General features: G+C 40.6%; 1 long non-coding RNA gene across 7 annotated transcripts in view; it reads right to left on the reverse strand.

The window, feature by feature from the left end:
* LOC112547230 (uncharacterized) overlaps window positions 1-17,819 on the reverse strand; it is a 218,742-nt gene that overhangs the window by 79,320 nt on the left and 121,603 nt on the right. For 5 of the 7 annotated variants that reach the window (XR_012904120.1, XR_012904115.1, XR_012904121.1 and 2 more), the window contains exon 6: window positions 7,126-7,193. The exons of the other annotated variants lie outside the window; for them this stretch is intronic. This is a non-coding gene — a long non-coding RNA (uncharacterized LOC112547230). The remainder of the gene's footprint in view (window positions 1-7,125; window positions 7,194-17,819) is intronic. 7 annotated transcript variants of the gene reach the window in all.

Genomic DNA, 17,819 nt, shown 5'->3' on the forward strand with positions numbered 1-17,819 from the left:
TCCCAGGAGGGGAAAGAGACTTCTAAAAAGGAGGCTTAAAAGAGATTGTCATCTAGAAACTGAGATGGTATTGTCACCCAGAAACCTCTAGGTATGTTTATGAAAATTGGATGTCCCCCCCCCAAAAGTAGGAGTTATGCTTAGGTCCTGTTTAAAGTCAAAAGGTAACTTTTATTGAAAAAGGAATTTTACCTAGTCAGGAATCATAAATATGGATCTTTGTCTTCTGTATAACTTGTATATATTTGCTGTTTCTTACTATTTCATCTTTGAGTCTGTGTTTTTCTGTTGAGACTGTGTTTTTCTGTTTATTTTTACCCCAAACAGATCTCTGATGTCAGCTCACTTTGGGATACATGATTTGCACAATTGGGGGTTGGAGTCACTCTGAGGGGAGGAGCATGAATCAGAGATCAGTCAAGTGTCTGAGCTCTTCTGAAAAAATTCTTGCAAGAGCGTCCATACTGCAAAAGCGCATCAAAAAAGTTGATGCACTTTTTCGAAAGATAGCATCCAAACTATCCCCGTCCACACACATCCTTTTGCAAAAGAGCTCTTAGAATAGAATGAGGATTACCAATACTGCAAAAAAGTCCTCTGTTCTTTCAATTTACTGTCGGAAGAAAATGTTTTCAGTGTGGACATAATTCAAGTTGTCAGAAAAACAACCGTTTTTCCAACAAAACTCTGTAGTTTAGTCATAGCCTAAGTGTCATATAAAAGTGTCAGTTAGGTGTCCTCTAAAAATTATAAAACCTATAAAAAAGTAAGGTAATTATAAAACCAGAGTCCATGGTCCTAACAAAACAAAAACTAGGTTTGTCTTGAGTTTGAGGAGTTAGTTATAGTTTTTAATTTACTTAACTCAGCAAAGTTTAGTCTTATTGAATTCAGGTTAATGCCTTTGGAATACATTGCATTAAAATGCAATATTGTGTATGCTATTGCACATATGTACCTCCTCTAGAAGTCTTACTAAAGCAGTCTCTGAAGAGCTCTGTGTAAGCTCAAAAGCTTCTCTCTCTCTTTCAGCAGCAGAAGGTTGCTCAATAATAAATATTACCTCACCCAGCTAGCTTGTCTAATGCAATAACTAGAAACTCTTAGGAACTTGAGAGGGCTTTTGGAACAATACCTCGGGGTGGATCCTAAGAAGTACCTGGGGAATGCAAGAATCCCATTTCAGACCTCCCTTTAAACCACACCCTCAAAAGTAAAGCCCATTTTCCACTAATTACCTGCTCCTGGAAACTCCAGATCAAAGACCCCTGAACAGTATGAACAGTGGGCTAAATATATAACGGATGTGCTTGTTCTGAGCTGAAGCTGTGATGATGAACCAGTAACCACAAGTAATTCCCTTGTTTGCTGAGAAACCTTGGCCGCAAGGAATCTCAACGGTCAGGTCCGTCCCCACACCCGCATCTATCATGGGGTTGTTGATAGCTTACTCTAAATATATGAAGACAGACTAGAATAGTAAACTAAAGGGATTTTATTAACAATGAGAATGGGATAAACAAGGTGGTTGTATCTAGACTGCATCCCTTTTCCATAAAAGGGATGCAAATTAGACACATCGCAATTGCAAATGAAGCGGGGATTTAAATCCCCCCCGCTTCATTTGCATAAACATGGCTGCCGCTTTTTTCCAGCTCGGAGCTTTGCTGGACAAAAGCACCAGTCGAGACGGGGATCTTTCAGAAAATAAAGCCTTTTCTGAAAGATCCCTTATTCCTCTTAAAAAAAGTAATAAGGGATCTTTCAGAAAAGGCTTTATTTTCCAAAAGATCCTCGTCTAGACTGGCGCTTTTTTCCGGCAAAGCTCCGAGCCGGAAATAAGCATCAGCCATGTTTATGCAAATGAAGCGGGGGGGATTTATATCCACGCTTCATTTGCAATTGCGATGTGTCTAATTTGCATCCCTTTTACAGAAAAGGGATGCAGTCTAGACACAGCCGGTAAGTACAAACTATGTAGGTATATAGGTAAGTACAAACTATGTAGGTATATAGGTAAGTACAAACTATATAAGGAGTTATAAGGATCCACTACTACAGGAATAATAAAGGGAACAAAATACACTGAACTATGACACAATATAGACCCAAGGACAGAAAGGTGGCTAGATGGAGATCCACCAGAACTGTACCATATCCAGCAGCGTTCTCCCTTGCTCTTGCGACACAGCTCTGGATGATCAGGAGGGGTCAGACCAGCAAGCAGGAACAGCAGAAGCTGGAACGGTGGCCGTGTCTGACCACTGCAGGTGGTGACAGGCCTCTGTTATTTGCCCTCCCCTGCATTGTTGTGGTGGTAAGTAGGTGGATAACAATAAGGAACAGTGGATAGCCACACACTGCTTGCCTGAAAGTGAGCCTTTCCCACCCAGCTACCCCAAGCATGAGACTGGCTTACCCACTCTGACGGTATGTCTACACTGCTGCCCTAGTTCGAACTAGGGTGGCTAATGTAGACATTCAAATTTGCAAATGAAGCCCGGGATTTAAATATCCCGGGCTTCATTTGCATGTTCCCAGGTGGGCGCCATTTTTAAATGCCTGTAGTTCGAACTACCTGCCTGTGGCTACATGGGCATGGACTAGGTAGTTTGAATTAAAGCTCCTAATTCGAACTACCATTATTCCTCCTGCAAGGAGGTTTAATGGTAGTTCGAATTAGGAGCTTTAATTCGAACTACCTAGTCCATGACGCGTGTAGCCACAGGCAGGTAGTTAGAAGTATGGGCATTTAAAATGGTGCCCACCCGGGAACATGCAAATGAAGCTCGGGATATTTAAATCCCGGGCTTCATTTGCAAGTTCGAATGCCTACATTAGCCACCCTAGTTCGAACTAGGGTGGCAGTGTAGACATACCCTGAGAGACAGCAACAATACTTTGCCACTCAGGCAGGCAGCCCCAGGCTACACCAGAGGCAGCCCTATATAGCCTGCAGTTGTTGGGCAGACTTTGATGTATCCATGATTTCAGTCGCTGAGCAGATTATGCCCACGTGATTGCCAAGGTTTCCCGTCACCATGTGGAAGGGCAGCAAAGGAGGAGGAAGAAGGAGCACCAATATGGATTCCAGTTGTTGTTTTGTAGCCCTAAATGGCGTCTATGGCTAAAATGGCAGCTGCTATCTTACACCCCGGAGTGATGATTTGAAGGGCTGTACCTTCCAGAATCCACAGTAGGTTATTTCTGGTAAGCCTATTAGAATTGTGTAGCTTATTTTATTGTTTTCAATAAGCTTTCCCTGGAAAGCTTAAGAATAAAGTAGGTTTGCTTAAGGTACTATGCCGCGTTGCCTCATAACTCTACCAATGACATGTGTTATCCATCTCTGAAGAGAAAGCAAGCAGAACCTGCTTGGGCAGCCTGTTTCTGCTGGGTTTAGCACAGTATGGGCAGGGAATTGTGCAGCCTGATTAATACCCCATCAGAAGAGAAAGGGGTGCATGTCTCTATTCTGGAGACTCAAAAGCTGGAGCGCTAGAATGGAAGCCAGATTTTGCTGTCCTTGCTGGAACACTGATGGGAAATATTAGGAGCAGTTGCCCTGGGCCATGACAGAAGAAGCAGAAGAGCAAAACACCATGCAGACAGCAGATAAAAATTGCATCTAAATGAAAAAGTCATATTTACAGGCCCTCAATAAGGAGGACCAAAGGGGCTCCCTGGGCCCAATCATTCAAAGGGGCCCAGGGCTCTCAGCTGCCTCCGCTATTAAATAAATGCTGGAGCATCGCACCACATGCTTGCATTGCTCTGAGGACTAGGGGGTCCAGTGCTGCAGTCCCAGCAGTACTGAGGATTGTCTGCTCCCACCCCTGCCCTTTCCACCTAAGGCCCTTCCCTTTGGGTGGGCATGGAGCCAACACTTTGTCCGAGGGCCCACAGAAGCTGTCAGTACCCTTGCATGTTTATATTATGGATACAGTATGGGGCTAAACTCATATAGTGCCTCATCCAAAGCCCCTTTTCACTGGTGAACTCCCACTGAATTTGCTGACCTGTGAATTCGTTGGGGTTTGAATCAAGCCACAAAAAAAATCTGAGTTCTTGGGTCCAGTTTTGTCCTGATTAAGTTAGTGGTAAAACCTCATATTTACTCCACTGTGAGCAAAACTGAAGGCACATTTAAGGGAATTTTATGAAATAATTTTATCCATAATGGCCATCGTTACTTAGTGTTAATGATTGTTATTTCATTATTTGTAATATAGAAAATTAGCACTTCCTAAATGCTTGTTTTATTGTGACAAAAGTGCTGCATGAATTGCTGTACATATATAAAACTAGGTATTTAGCACTAGAACCTCTTAAAATTGTGCATGATATACAGACAAAGTGCTATTTAGTCACTATAAATTGAAAATCTACACAGATATATCCACTATCCGTTTTACAAACACAGCTTATGGGATCATGAGGAAAGTGTTCTTGGCATACCACAGTTCCTCAGTACTATTAAGACTAATGTCACTTTCTGATAGATTCTTTTTGCATATTTTTTTAAATCTGTTCATGGACTTGAAATAATAAAATATATTATTCAAAACTGATTCATGCACAGTTATTGAGGATATTTATTTCATTTCCTTGTGAGGGATACAGTGGGATCTCATTTGAGTATACTTGTGTTTGGCTAAATGAGATTTGCAGTCAGTCTGCTTAACCCTTGAGTCATAATCAGCACATATGTAAACTAAAAAAATTCAGAAACATACTCAGATACCTGATGGGTGTTAAAGAATACCTTTCTCCACAAGTAGCTCAGTTGGTGTCAGAGGCACTACTTGGAATATGTTATTCAGCACAGAGTCCAGGAATGTTTTCAGCACATTATTTTTCCTAGGAAAATGCTAATTTTCCAACCTGTGGAACATTAGCCAGAGGATGCTGTGACGGTCAAGACTATAACAGGGTTAAAAAAAAAAGATATATTCATGGAGGATAGTCCATCAGTGGCTATTAGACAGGATGGTGTCCCTAGCTTCTGTTTGCTGAAAACTGGGAATGAGCTAGGAAGTAGGGAATGGGTCACTTGAGGATTATCAGTTCTGTTCATTCCCCCTGAGGCACCTGGCAATGGCCACTGATGAAACACAAGGTAATCTGATAAATGGATCTTTGGTCTAGCCCAGTATGGCTGTTCTTTTGTTCTTTAAAGCAAAACAGGAAGGTTTCTTGAATTAAGGATGGAATTTCTGGTCACAGAGTGACCCCTCCCTAGGCTTGATAATGAGGATGCTCATCTGGGCTGAGGGAGACACTGGTTCAACTTCCTACCCTGAATCAGTTATAGGCTGTGAGAGACCCAGGCTCAAGTCTTTCCTAAGTGAGTGTCCTAATCACTAAATTACTGGTTATTCTGGGAATGGGTCTACTTTCTCAGTTTTACCATGTGAAATGTTTAAAATTTTCATTTTCCAGAAATCATCCTGGCAGAGGTTTTCAATAGACCACCAAGTCAGGAGGAGGTGGAGCAGGAGGAGAACAACAACATTTCTTGAACCAATGCATATCTAAAACATAAAGCGTGGTAGTAAGAGGGGGAGGGAGACTTTAGCTACCCAGACCTTGATTGAGAAATAATATGGCAAACACAATCTGTCCCATAACTTCTTGTATCAGAAGCAGAGAAAATTGCTGGGAGGGGGCAACAATTTTAGATTTGATTCTGACTGAGAAGAATTAGCAGTGAATCTGAAGGAGGAAGGTAAGTAGGGTGAAAATAATCATAAAAGAATGAGTTCATGATTCTAAGGAAAGGACGGAGGGAGAGCAGAAAAATAAGGACAATGAAATTCAAAAGAGCAGACATTAAGAAACTGAGAGAACTGGTAGATAAGATCACATGGGAAGAAAATCTAAAGGTTTCTTAAAGAGACAATATGCAATGCACAATTGCAGACAACTCTAATGTGCAGGAAAGATAGGAAGAAAAGTAACAAGCCAACATAGATCTACCAGAAGCATTTACATTAGTTGGGAAAAAATTAAAAAGGAATCCTGTAAAGAATGGAAATATGGACTAATAGCTAAGGAATAATACAAAAGAAAGCCATGCATATGAGGACAAAATCTAGAAAAGATAAGACAGAATAATCATGGTGATTAACTTTAGCAGCTCATGGAGGATAGGTAAAAGCTCAGAGAACTAAAAAATAGTGAACATAATACCTAGCCTTAAAAGGGTGAACAAAAAGAATCCAGGGAATTGTTCACCAGTCAGCCAAACATGTTGTTTCATTACTTGGTTCCAGTACCTTTAGGGTACGTCTAGACTGCAAGCTTCTTTTGAAAGAAGCGTTTTCGAAAGAGCTCTTTCAAAAAAGCTTCTTTCGAAAGAGAGCATCCACACCTCAAAACCGGATCGAAAAAGCAATCTGCTTTTTCGAAAGAGAGCATCCAGACTGCAAGAATGCGCTCTCGAAAGAAAGCTCTGATTGCTATTCACAGAAAGGCCAGCAGGGCACCTGTGCTTTTTTCTATTGCCTCTCCTTTCAAAAAAATGTCCCTGTTCTGCATCTACACATGCTTTTTTTTGAAAGAGCTCTTTCGAAAAATGCATTCTTCCTTGTAATTTGAGGTTTACCAATGTCAAAAACCCCCTCTCCCTCCGTTCTTTCGATTTAATTTAGAAATAACACAATTGCAGTGTGGACGCAGGTGAAGTTCTTTCGAAGAAAGAGCAGGGTTTTTTTTTTAAATGTAGTTTAGACATACCCTTAGATGTATTATGCAATTTATCAGCACCTATGGGGCAATAATAGCTATCATGGATGTGCCAAATAAATAATTCTAAAACAACTTAATTTCCATAGTTGACATGATTACTGTCCTAGTGGATTGGGGAGGCAAACTTTTGGGATTCAATCTTAACAAGCAAATTGTGGCTGTCAGAGATAGCACATGGGCAGCCTGGCATGTTTAGCATCAGACACAGACCAGGTGTCTGAGGGACAGGAGCCAGTTACTAAGAATCAAACATGGTTTAAACACCAGGAAACTGAAATCAACACGTAACCATTCATCATCCTCACTTGGCCTGACTCCTGATTTCTGCTCTCTGGTTTAAGGATCAGGCAACATAACCAGAGGAGATGCACTTACCTAGAGTTAGGCTGTCTCAGGCTACCCAAGAAGGCAAATGGATCCCCTGATTGAATTCCAACACAGTTCTGGAACACAGACAAATCAGAGGCTACAATGTGAGACAATTGAAGTGGGTGTAGGAGTCCAATCTCTTCTTTTTTAACAAATTCCAAGAACCCCTTCCCTCATGTCATTTCCAAGGGCAGATGGGAGGTCTCTTTCTCATTAAGATGCAGCTTTCTGGTACATGATTATTTCTTTCCCTACCCATATTATCCTCAATGAATACTACTCTATGTTTTCCCTAGGAAACAGGGTTTTCAGGGCAAATGGAATGACCTGTGTTAACTATCCTCTTGTACATATTTAAAATGTGCAAAATATGCCAGTTCGTGAAAAGAAAGGAGGCAGTTGTGTAAAGATGTGAACCGTGTAAAAGGACAACTTAGAAAAAAAGGTAACCATTTAAAAACTCCAAATTAAACAAGATACAATAAACCTATGTGGGCTAATTTACTCTATCTTCTTGGTCTCATTACTTAATGTAATGTAATTGTCCTTTTTTCATTCAAACTTTTTGGCTTTATTTCACTCCCAGCTTCAATGAAAAGATAATATTTTTCTCTGTTTTATGCAGATTGTTGCTAAATTCTACAATGCAGTTATTAACTGATCTCTTTCCAGTGTCTCATTGTTTGCTGACAAATACTAACTTTTCTCAGTTTCACACAGATGGGCTACGTCTACACTGGCCCCTTTTCCGGAAGGGGCATGTTAATTTCAGAGATCGTAATAGGGAAATCCGCGGGGGATTTAAATATCCCCCGCGGCATTTAAATAAAAATGTCCGCCGCTTTTTTCCGGCTTTTAGAAAAGCCGGAAAAGAGCGTCTACACTGGCCTCGATCCTCCAGAAAAAGCGCCCTTTTCCGGAGGATCTTATTCAAAGTAGGAATAAGATCCTCCAGAAAAGGGCGCTTTTTCCGGAGGATCGGGGCCAGTGTAGACGCTCTTTTCCGGCTTTTCTAAAAGCCGGAAAAAAGCGGCGGACATTTTTATTTAAATGCCGCGAGGGATATTTAAATCCCCCGCGGATTTCCCTATTACGATCTCTGAAATTAACATGCCCCTTCCGGAAAAGGGGCCAATGTAGACATAGCCATGAAGTGTTTAGCTCAAAACAGATTTTTTTTGTTTCATTTTGTTTAAATTGTCACATTTAACAGCTTATTTTCCCTGTTTTACCTTCAGATCTAGTGGCTGGTAGTTATCTTTTAATTTGTCTTTTGACTGATGTACCAGCTGAAAATTCCTATGATTTTTCATTCCAAATAGTATAAAGTAGTTCCTGAATAGTGTAAAATGGCTCCATTAGTTTTTCATTCATTGAGTCCACCAATAGGAATCTGTCTTTAAATTCCACTTGAAAAGCCAAAGGACAACCAATTATTCTGAACACCTTCATTTCATTTCCCTGGAACTTTTCTCTCTTTCTGCAGCTTCCATTCTGACTGTCATGATGCAGAGAGGATTTTTTGATGGGCAAAAATGTCTGTGAAGAATAACATCAGGTGGGATGATAGTAAGATTGTCACTACAAGACGATGTGGTAATTTTCTCTTTCCTGAAGCATAAGTTTCTCTCTTCAAGGCAAAATTTTGCTTTCATCTTCCAAAGTGCAATGAGTGTGGGGTAACCAACTCCCATTCCCAATTTCTATGGGCTAATTTTCAGGTAGACTCTGAATTTGCATCCATAGTTGAGCATGTGCAAACCTACATATACATATGCATCTGATTTATGCAAGCAAATACACAACTATTGATATCGCAGACATAATTTGGGAGACCAGATTTGAAAATGTTGTCCTATGAACTGCAAGCTTTATTTGTTCAATTTCGTCACAGAATGGATATGATAAATCCTTGCTGAGTCAAATGTATCCTTGGTGACCCTCCCTTGAAAGCAAGGAAGAAACTACCCCATACAACTTGTAATGTGAGAGACAGTTCATGGGACTGTTCACTCTGTTTTAGTCAGTTGGATGTGTTTATTTAACAGGGGTATTTCTTTCTATAGTATTCCTAGTTTAAAAATCATTGCTAGCTTGTTGCAGAACTTAGTATGTAAGATTTATTTCTGCTGTTTTATTTAATTATTTTAGCATTTTATTAAAGTAAGCCCTTAAGCTCTGCATACTCTTGTGGCCACTCATTTGCATGATGTATTGTCAGTGGAATGTTGTGGGCAATTCATTTTTAATTAAATGGTTTCTTTTTGTGCTGTAATTGGTGAGGTATTTTCCCATTGTCCTTTCAGTGTCTTCCATTGTACATTTTCCTCAGTGTTTCCCATTTCTTGTTCTTGCACAATGGCTTTTGTGAGCACAGGAGAGAACCATCATGAAATGCCAAGTTAAATGAGAGTGATAGGTTTGTTTATCTAGCTCAGTCTTGTTTTTCTTAATGTCTGAGTCACACAGATGTTGAATGGACTCCTGTTGGGTTATTATGGAAATATATCTCAGATATCAAGGTCATAACTTTCACTTTGGGTTTTGTGTATCACTTTTGGTCCAGATGCTGACTGGAGTAAATCTACATAGCCACATGGCAAAAAAACAGTGACTTTTATAAAGGACCTGTGCTAATTTACACCAGCTGAAAATCTGGACTCTTGAGAGTACATTAAGCATTTCTTTCCTTTAGTCTTCTCTTTCAGTTACCTATTCCTACATTCCAATGTATCCCTTTCATTGTCTTCTTCACATTCAGAACTACAGCAAAGATTATTATTTAGCCAGACTGTATTCAGCAGAGACCATGGTTTGTGTGGTCCAAGAATCTTCCTTTTTAGGAGTACATTTACACTAGTCTCTATAGGCTATCAACTTGTGGTTTTGTTTGCTGAAAAAGTAGCTTGGAATCTCAGAAATATTTTCACCAGTCTTCATAAGTTTCTGCAAATACTTCCACTATTTCCTGCCTCTGCTAATTTCCACTGGGCACTATGGGGTATTCAGAACTGAAAGAACAGACTGAAAAATCCTTCTCTATCTGTCCCTTTTTGTCTAGCCTAGTTTATTTTAGCCAAAATTTTTACTTTTTTGTTGCTTCATAAAACTCCTTGAACATACATTTTAGAGGAGAAAAACAGCCTTGTGGTTACATCATATATGTGCGAGTCAGAAGATTCATAGACTTTATGGCTAGAAGGGACCGTCATGATCATCTACTTTCACTACTATACAGACCATAGAAATTCACCCTGAAATTTCTGCATCAACCCCTTAACTTCTGTTTTGGCTACTGCATATCTTTTGGAAAGACTTTTAATCTTCATTTAAAGACTTCAAGTGAAGGAGAATTCACCACAACTCTGTGTAGCTTCTATTCAGAGATGTCTCTATTCTACTGTATAACTTTTGCAAGTTATAAAGCCATCTTCTTAAGTTCACCAGCTGTAAAATGGGGATAAGTATAATTTGTGGTTTCTCCCTAATAACAAAAGTTATTAAAATCCATTCTGATGTGCACTAAAATTAAAGCCTCACAGAGTAGGCTTTAATTATTATCTGATTCTGGTACCTCTGCATCCAGGTCTCCAACTCACCTATCCAGAGCAGACCTATCAACTGCAACTTCCATATTTAGTTTTAATCACAGCATGTGGAATGAAGTATATTATATCTAGAAGAAGGAAAGGAAGAGAGTCTCCTTTCTCTTAATGGGAAACAATACCAAATACTGGTGATCATTAACAATCTCCAAAGATGATAAAATCACTGCAATACTGGTATAGAACTGTTGTGACATGTCATTCATTAATGAATGTAAAAGTGCTTGACAAGTTCAATTAGAAGGTGTTCCACAAGTGAAAAGTAGGAATCTGAATGTATTTCGCAAATTAATACATATCTTTCTTATTCACTGGGGGGGAGGGGGGGAGGTAAGTCTGCTTAAATTCCTTCAAAACCAGTACTGCTTTTTTAAGCTGGAATATTTTCTGTTACTTTAGCCTTTGAATAATATATTATTTCTGTTTTCTCCAGAATGTTGTCTATTGCAGCCTCTCTTGTACAATACAGGAGGTTAAAATTATATCACTTATTATGAGATTGAAGCTGAACAAGGTGCTTTCTTATCAGACTTTTAAATACACACAAACTCACATCACATCTTCCCCACAACTGTCAACTGCCTTCACTCTCTACAGATACACATGGCTTGTACAAGCTGGTGTCTGCTTTCAGGATGCAACATGACTCTAATGTAATCCTCATCTTGGCTGCATCTAGACTGGCAATTGCTGGGGGAGACCAGAGGTTCAGGCCCTGCAGGACAGGATGGTGGGATACCCAGAAGACAGGTAATGAAGCTCAGGGGTCATTCAATACATCGTGACAGTCTCAAGGGGATCTCTGTGACAAAATCCATCACAGTAAGTATAGAAGTACTTTCTGGATCAGTAACTTCAAGGCTACAGTAGAATTCAAATTCTGTCAAGTACAGGCCTTAGAAAAAAATATAATGCTATTGACTCCTTCCTTTAAGTTTCTACTTAAAGTGGTTCTGAATATAGTAGGTCTTTTTTTTTTTTTTTTTTTTTTTTGCCATGCTGTTGCTGCTGCTGCTAAAGAAACTCATGAATATGTATCTTTCATTTTGACATATTTGTAGTTTCCTGGTTACAGGAACATTTGTTGCAGCTGCATTCTGAGAAGAGTCTAAACTGAGGCACATTCTCTGTTAATAATATGTCAGGTTAGAAAAAAAAATCACTTGTCATGGTCTAGATTTTCTCACAGCTGCTGATGGTCAAAGTCAGCTGTGTGAATTCTGAAAGTCAGTTTGAAGGTTTTATGTGCTGAAGTCTGACCAGTGCCTAAAGACTTATGTGCTTGAGCACTAAAGGCCTGGAGTGCAGCTGCTGCCACCTCCTGTTGACCCAGCTGTCTTTGGGGATCCCAGTTGACTGACAATAAACTCGGGAGTCAGTTAGTAGCCTTTGAAGTCTGGACTCAAGATCCTTAGGCCTTGAGCCCAGACTCTAAAGACTATTGGCCAGCTTCCCTGATTATCCAAACATCTGATTATCCTAGGGTTTCTCATGATTTTTCAATAATTGGGGTTCTACTGAATATTTTCCTTAATTTTGAATGGCACTTAAGACATTGCTCAAATATAGGGTCAAATTCTGCTCCCTTTACACCCATGTAACTAGATGTTAAGTTCACTGAGCTCAGTAGCGTTATTCTGGATTTAATGATATTACTAAGAGCAGATCTACTTACTCCATCAAATTTCTTTTAAACAGCATGAAAATAGAGGTTAGATTGGAGATATTCACATAGGAATGTCAATAAAATGTCCATAGTTCTATGTCAACTTGGCAAGGTAGCAGCAATAGCTTAGGTTCTCTGATTGCGTCAATGCAACTCAGAGAACATATCCTTGGCTTGAGTTTATTTGTGCACTTAACTCAATCCAATTGGTTAAAAGGGCTGGTTCCTATAGAGTCCTTGTCACATTACTGGATTTTAAAGGGAGCAGCCAAATCATTGCTGCACCCATGCTGGGGTGTTTGCCCCCAAAGACTGTACAAAGGGGACCATGTGAGGTGTCAAATGAAAGCTTATGTTGTACTGATTCTGTATATGCTATTCATGTACTTGATGATTTCTGTATGTGGAGTATGAATATGGACTCTGGTCTGAAACTGGCTTGGACTGCCTGTTGTGAAGAATAATTGTTCAGTTTGACTATGCTAATTAGTGAGGCTCCAGGGACAATGGCTCTGAGGGTGCCCAATACACACCTGAGGAATGTGTCTGGGAAACTGCAAATTAGACAGGGCATAATGGCTGCCAGCATGTGAAACAGAGATAGGTCACTCAACCATGTGACCTGCTGTGGCCAGGAGGACTTCAGGAGAGTTATATAAGGCCATGAGGCAGACTCCATCTTGCCTTAAATTCTGCTACTGATCCCAGCTGTAGCCTAGCAAGGGACAGAGAGCCGGGAAGAATCGTTGGCCCGTCCTGACATAGGATGTACACCAGAGACTTTTAAGATAGCAGTTTATAACATCTCTGCTGAGAGCCTGCATCTAGAACTTGGTGATTTGATGCATGTAATGTATTCTCCTCTACAACCTTACTCCCATGCTTTTCTTTCTTTTATTAATGAACCTTTAGATTTTAGATGCTAAAGGACTGGCCCAGCGTGATCTTGTGGGTAAGATCCAAAGTGTAAATTTACTGGGTATTTGTGGCTGGTTCTTTAGGACCTGAAAGACCCATTTGAGATAGGTGAAATTGGGTTCTATAACCCCTCACCTGTGTGAAGACCCGGGCTGATTGTGGCACAGGGAGAGCTGGGGTGTCAGAGGGGTTTTGCTCGTGAGGCTTCCTGCTGGACAGATTGGCAGCCAAAGCACTCAGTGTGACTGGTTTGTGGCCTATTTGAGATCGGTCTCCAGTCAGGGGCTGTAAGGAGCCCTGAGTTTGAGCAATTTGCCCTGAGCGGATGCCCTCAGTGGTACCCAGACCCAGCATGGTCCGTCACAGTCATCAAGTAATAATATATAACTTTCTGATTAAGGTGCTTTTGTGAAATAGGAATTTTTTATCTAGAGGGCAGTGGCTATATTAGTAGGCTCTCACTTCATCTCACTTCAGGTGCTTGATTGCACAAGGCTTCTCTTATTCCCTTGTCTGTAATGGAGATTCAATCTCTCCTCCCCATTATATATGTTAACTTAAAAAAAACCCACACAAGCTGTATAGAATCTTCATTGTGGCCAAAGGAATGAGGTCAGAGGCTATGTGGCTTCAAACACTTGAAGGGCTACAAAACATTATTTAATATGTCTGTTGGAATAGTACCTTCAGGCCTTAATCATAAATAAGACCCCATTGTGGTAGGTACTGTTCAAACACAGATGCAGAAACAATCCATATCCCAAAGCATTTGTAATCTAAGAAAAATACTTGAAGGATTATGCAATAATTTGTCTGCATTTTAGAGGGTGAAAAAAGTATTTTTACTATAACAAAATGCCCTTTAGGATGCAGATTGTATCTTTAGGTGTATTAAAGAGGCTGCAATTTCTAATTTTAAACATGGTTTGTTATCATTTGCATTTGGAGCTGGGGATGAGATTCCCAGACAGAGTTGTGCTGATTCCGATCATGGTAGTGTTCTAAAAATAGTTGCCCTGATAGTACTGTTAGCTGCGAGCAGTGGCACAGGTTAGACTCCCCAAATATGAAAATGATTAGGCCTCATGGGTTCTGTTGAAATTAGGCCTCATGGGTGCAATTGCTCAGGGCAGCTGGCCTGTGCCAGCCTAGGAGAGAGTGTTTTTTAAAGGGCTGGCACAATAGGTGCTATCATGGGTAAATTTATTTAAGCCGGAAATCACATCCCCAGCTCAAAGTGTTAGTGTAGCCTGAGTTATAAAACTGCAGCAGGAGAGGCAGTGGAGCTTTCCTAGAAGTTGTTGCTTCCCTTCCTAAGGAGGAAGAGGCTTTGAGATCTGCAATCTCCTAAAGATCTATGACTTGTTCTACTGTTCGTCTTTAAATGCATGAGGATGACAGCCAGAGAGAGTGGTGTGGCTCACAAGTTGTGCTGAATTACTTTTTCTATAAGTTCTGCTCACCTGAGGAAGGGGAAAGGGAGATATTTCAAGGTAAAATGGCAGCAAGTCCCCTATTTAAACACAGGTCATTCTCAGAAGAACACAGCAGATGACAGAGATGCCTCCATCATCCTCTCACTTTACTCCATACATCAGCAGCATTTTTTAAATTCAAATTGCATGGTGAAATGCCTCATGAGAACACTACTACTTATTCTTAGTGCACCACCATGTCGAGTAAATGGGCACCGAGGTCAATATAGACTTCTGCAATGGTTAGTAGGAGCAGTCTCAGAATGCCCTACAGGTGGCATTAGACTCTTCAATTCTTCTGTGTCCACGCTACTCCTGCACCCCATGCTGAGTTTGGCTAATCATGTATCCATCCGGCATGCCTCTCTTCCCTCTCCAACCCATCTTTGCCTTACCACAAACCTCACCATTCCCCCACATTACAGGCAGAGGTAAACTAGCTATAGAGTCAAAGTCATCATTCTTTAATGTGGTACAGCACCTTACATGAGTGCAGGGGATGGGCACTATTTGCCCCACTGGTAAAATCTCTGCAAATCCTGAAAGCTATTTACAACTTCTATAAGGGTATGTCTACACTAGCCCCCTAGATCAATCTAGAGAGGCTAATGAGGGTGACCGGAATTGCAAATCAAGCCTGGGATTTAAATATCCCGCGCTTGATTTGCATGTTCCCGGCTGGTCGCCATTTTAGAAATTGACTAGCCCGAAGTAACTGTCTGCGTCTACACGCAGCAGTGAAACGGGATTCCGATGTAAAGCCCTAACTCGAATTAGCTGGTATTCCTCCTGCAATGAGGTTTACCAGCTATTTCGAATTAGGGGCTTTAAATCGGAATCCCGTTTCACTTTTGCGCAAGAGAGCATCCACACTGCATGGACACTCTTACGTAAGAAAGCTCTGATGGCCATTCACAGAGCACCTGTGCTTTTCCGATAAGTGTTTCTTGCGCAAAAACCCCTCCAGAGCATCCACACCTGTTTTTTTGTGCCAAAGCCATAGCACAGCTTGTGAGGAGAAGAATAACTCTGCCAGTAAAAGCCCTCTGTTCTGTCGATTTTATTGCACAAAAATGTGCCTGAAGTGTGGACACTCCACCAGTTTTTGCCCCAAAACCTTGTAATGTAGATTAAGTTCTTCTCTGTAGTCACCGGGAGTTTCCTGTGACTCCTGAAAACTATGCTCCTGTAAGGATGATATCAGAAAGGCTGTGTCTCTTTTGGCCAAAGATCCTGAATGGAATGGGTTTCAGCCACACTTCCTTCTTCTCTATTACTTCTTAGAGTTCATAGGCTGTTTCATTTCTGTGGGTTAGGCTGACTGTGTGACATTCCCAAACCACAGTCCAGATGTACTTCAGAAGTAATTTTTAAAATGGCTACGTCTATACAGAAAAAAAAATCATGTTAACTGAAAGAAACAGAATTGAAAAAAATCCAGTCTTAAACTCAATACAATCTAATCTAGGTACAATTTGTGCACGTGTCCTTCAGGTTACTAAGGCAGGTTCTAGTTGCACAGGTATGAACTCCCAACTCTACCCATTCTTCCAATTGCTTTCCCTTTGCCAACAAGCATCACTGCTTTCTTATCCAGGTTGAATCAAGCTGCTCACACTCACCTAGAAGACCATTATCTTTGTTAGACACCAGAGACTAAATTCTGTCTTAGCATAGTATAAAGACAAAAAGCTAATCCCCGCAGAAAATATCTGAAGCTCATTAGACCTGAGTCCTGGTGGACTCTCAAGGTCAGCAAATTCCTGAGATATGGGAGACCTTCAAATGTGAAAATTCTGCACTCTACCCTGGAGTACCCAATCAGAATTTGACCTTTATGTAGGAGAATAAGACTGCAGAATCTGGCACTGATGAAGATGTAGACCTGACTGTCATCATGAAATTACTATTAGGGTGCATCTAGACTGGCAAGATTTTGCAAAAAAGCAACCACTTTTGCGCAAAAACTTTCCAGCTGTCTACACTGTCTGCCTGAATCTGCTCAAGAGCACTGACTTTGTAATGTACAAAATCAGTGCTTCTTGCGCAAATACTTTCACACTCCCGCTCGGGAAAAAGCCCTCTTGCACAAGAATACTTGCTCAAGAGGGCCAGTGTAGACAGGGAAGAACTGTTTTGGGCAAAAAAGCCCCGATGGCTAAAATGGCGATCAGGGCTTTCTTGTGCAAAATCGCATCCAGGCTGGCCACGGATGCTTTTGCACAAAAGCACTTTTTGTGCAAAAGCATCAGTGCCAATCTAGACGCGCTTTTGCGGAAATACTTTTAACGGAAAATATTTTTTCCATTAAAAGTATTTCCGCAAAATCATGCCAGTCTAGATGCAGCCCCACAGTGTAAAGGCATGTCTGCTCTTCCACCTTCCATTCAGATCAGACTACAGAGTATGACCAATATTGTGCACCCAAGTGCTGCATTGCAACTCCCCCATGTGGATACTGCCGGTCTGAATGAAAAAGTTCCTATGTTCCCTTAATGTGAGGCTGTTTGAAGAGGACTATGTTCATATGAAAGTTTTCAGACTCATAGTCACCTGGGTATCTAGTTCAGAATATTTACACTTCCATTAATCACAGATTCCCAGCAGGACCACCATAGTCCTTCATACTATTAATCTAAATACATTGAGAATTATGCTGTTTATTCTGTCTTGTCTGTGGAAGAACTGTGAACTGTACAAAATACAACACCTTCCTCTATTTTTTTCAGAAAAATGCTGACTGACAACCTGCAGTAGGTTGATAGGTGTGACATACATTTAATAAAAGAGATCTATAAATAAATGATTATTTTTGTAAGCAACTGAAGTGTATTTAGCTATGAACTTATGCCCTATTTGCACCGTATCTTTACACATCAGAGAAATCTGCAGCAATCTTTTAAGAATCCCGCCGTATGCAAACATCTATTTTGACAAACTAAATTATTGCAACCTACTCATCAGAGACATTCATGCTGTTGTCTCAAATGGAGACGATACTTTGATTGTTTCTTCATGCTGTCTTCCAGTCTAAAG

Source organism: Pelodiscus sinensis, chromosome 5 (assembly GCF_049634645.1).
Source record: "Pelodiscus sinensis isolate JC-2024 chromosome 5, ASM4963464v1, whole genome shotgun sequence".
Lineage (NCBI taxonomy): Eukaryota > Metazoa > Chordata > Testudines > Trionychidae > Pelodiscus > Pelodiscus sinensis.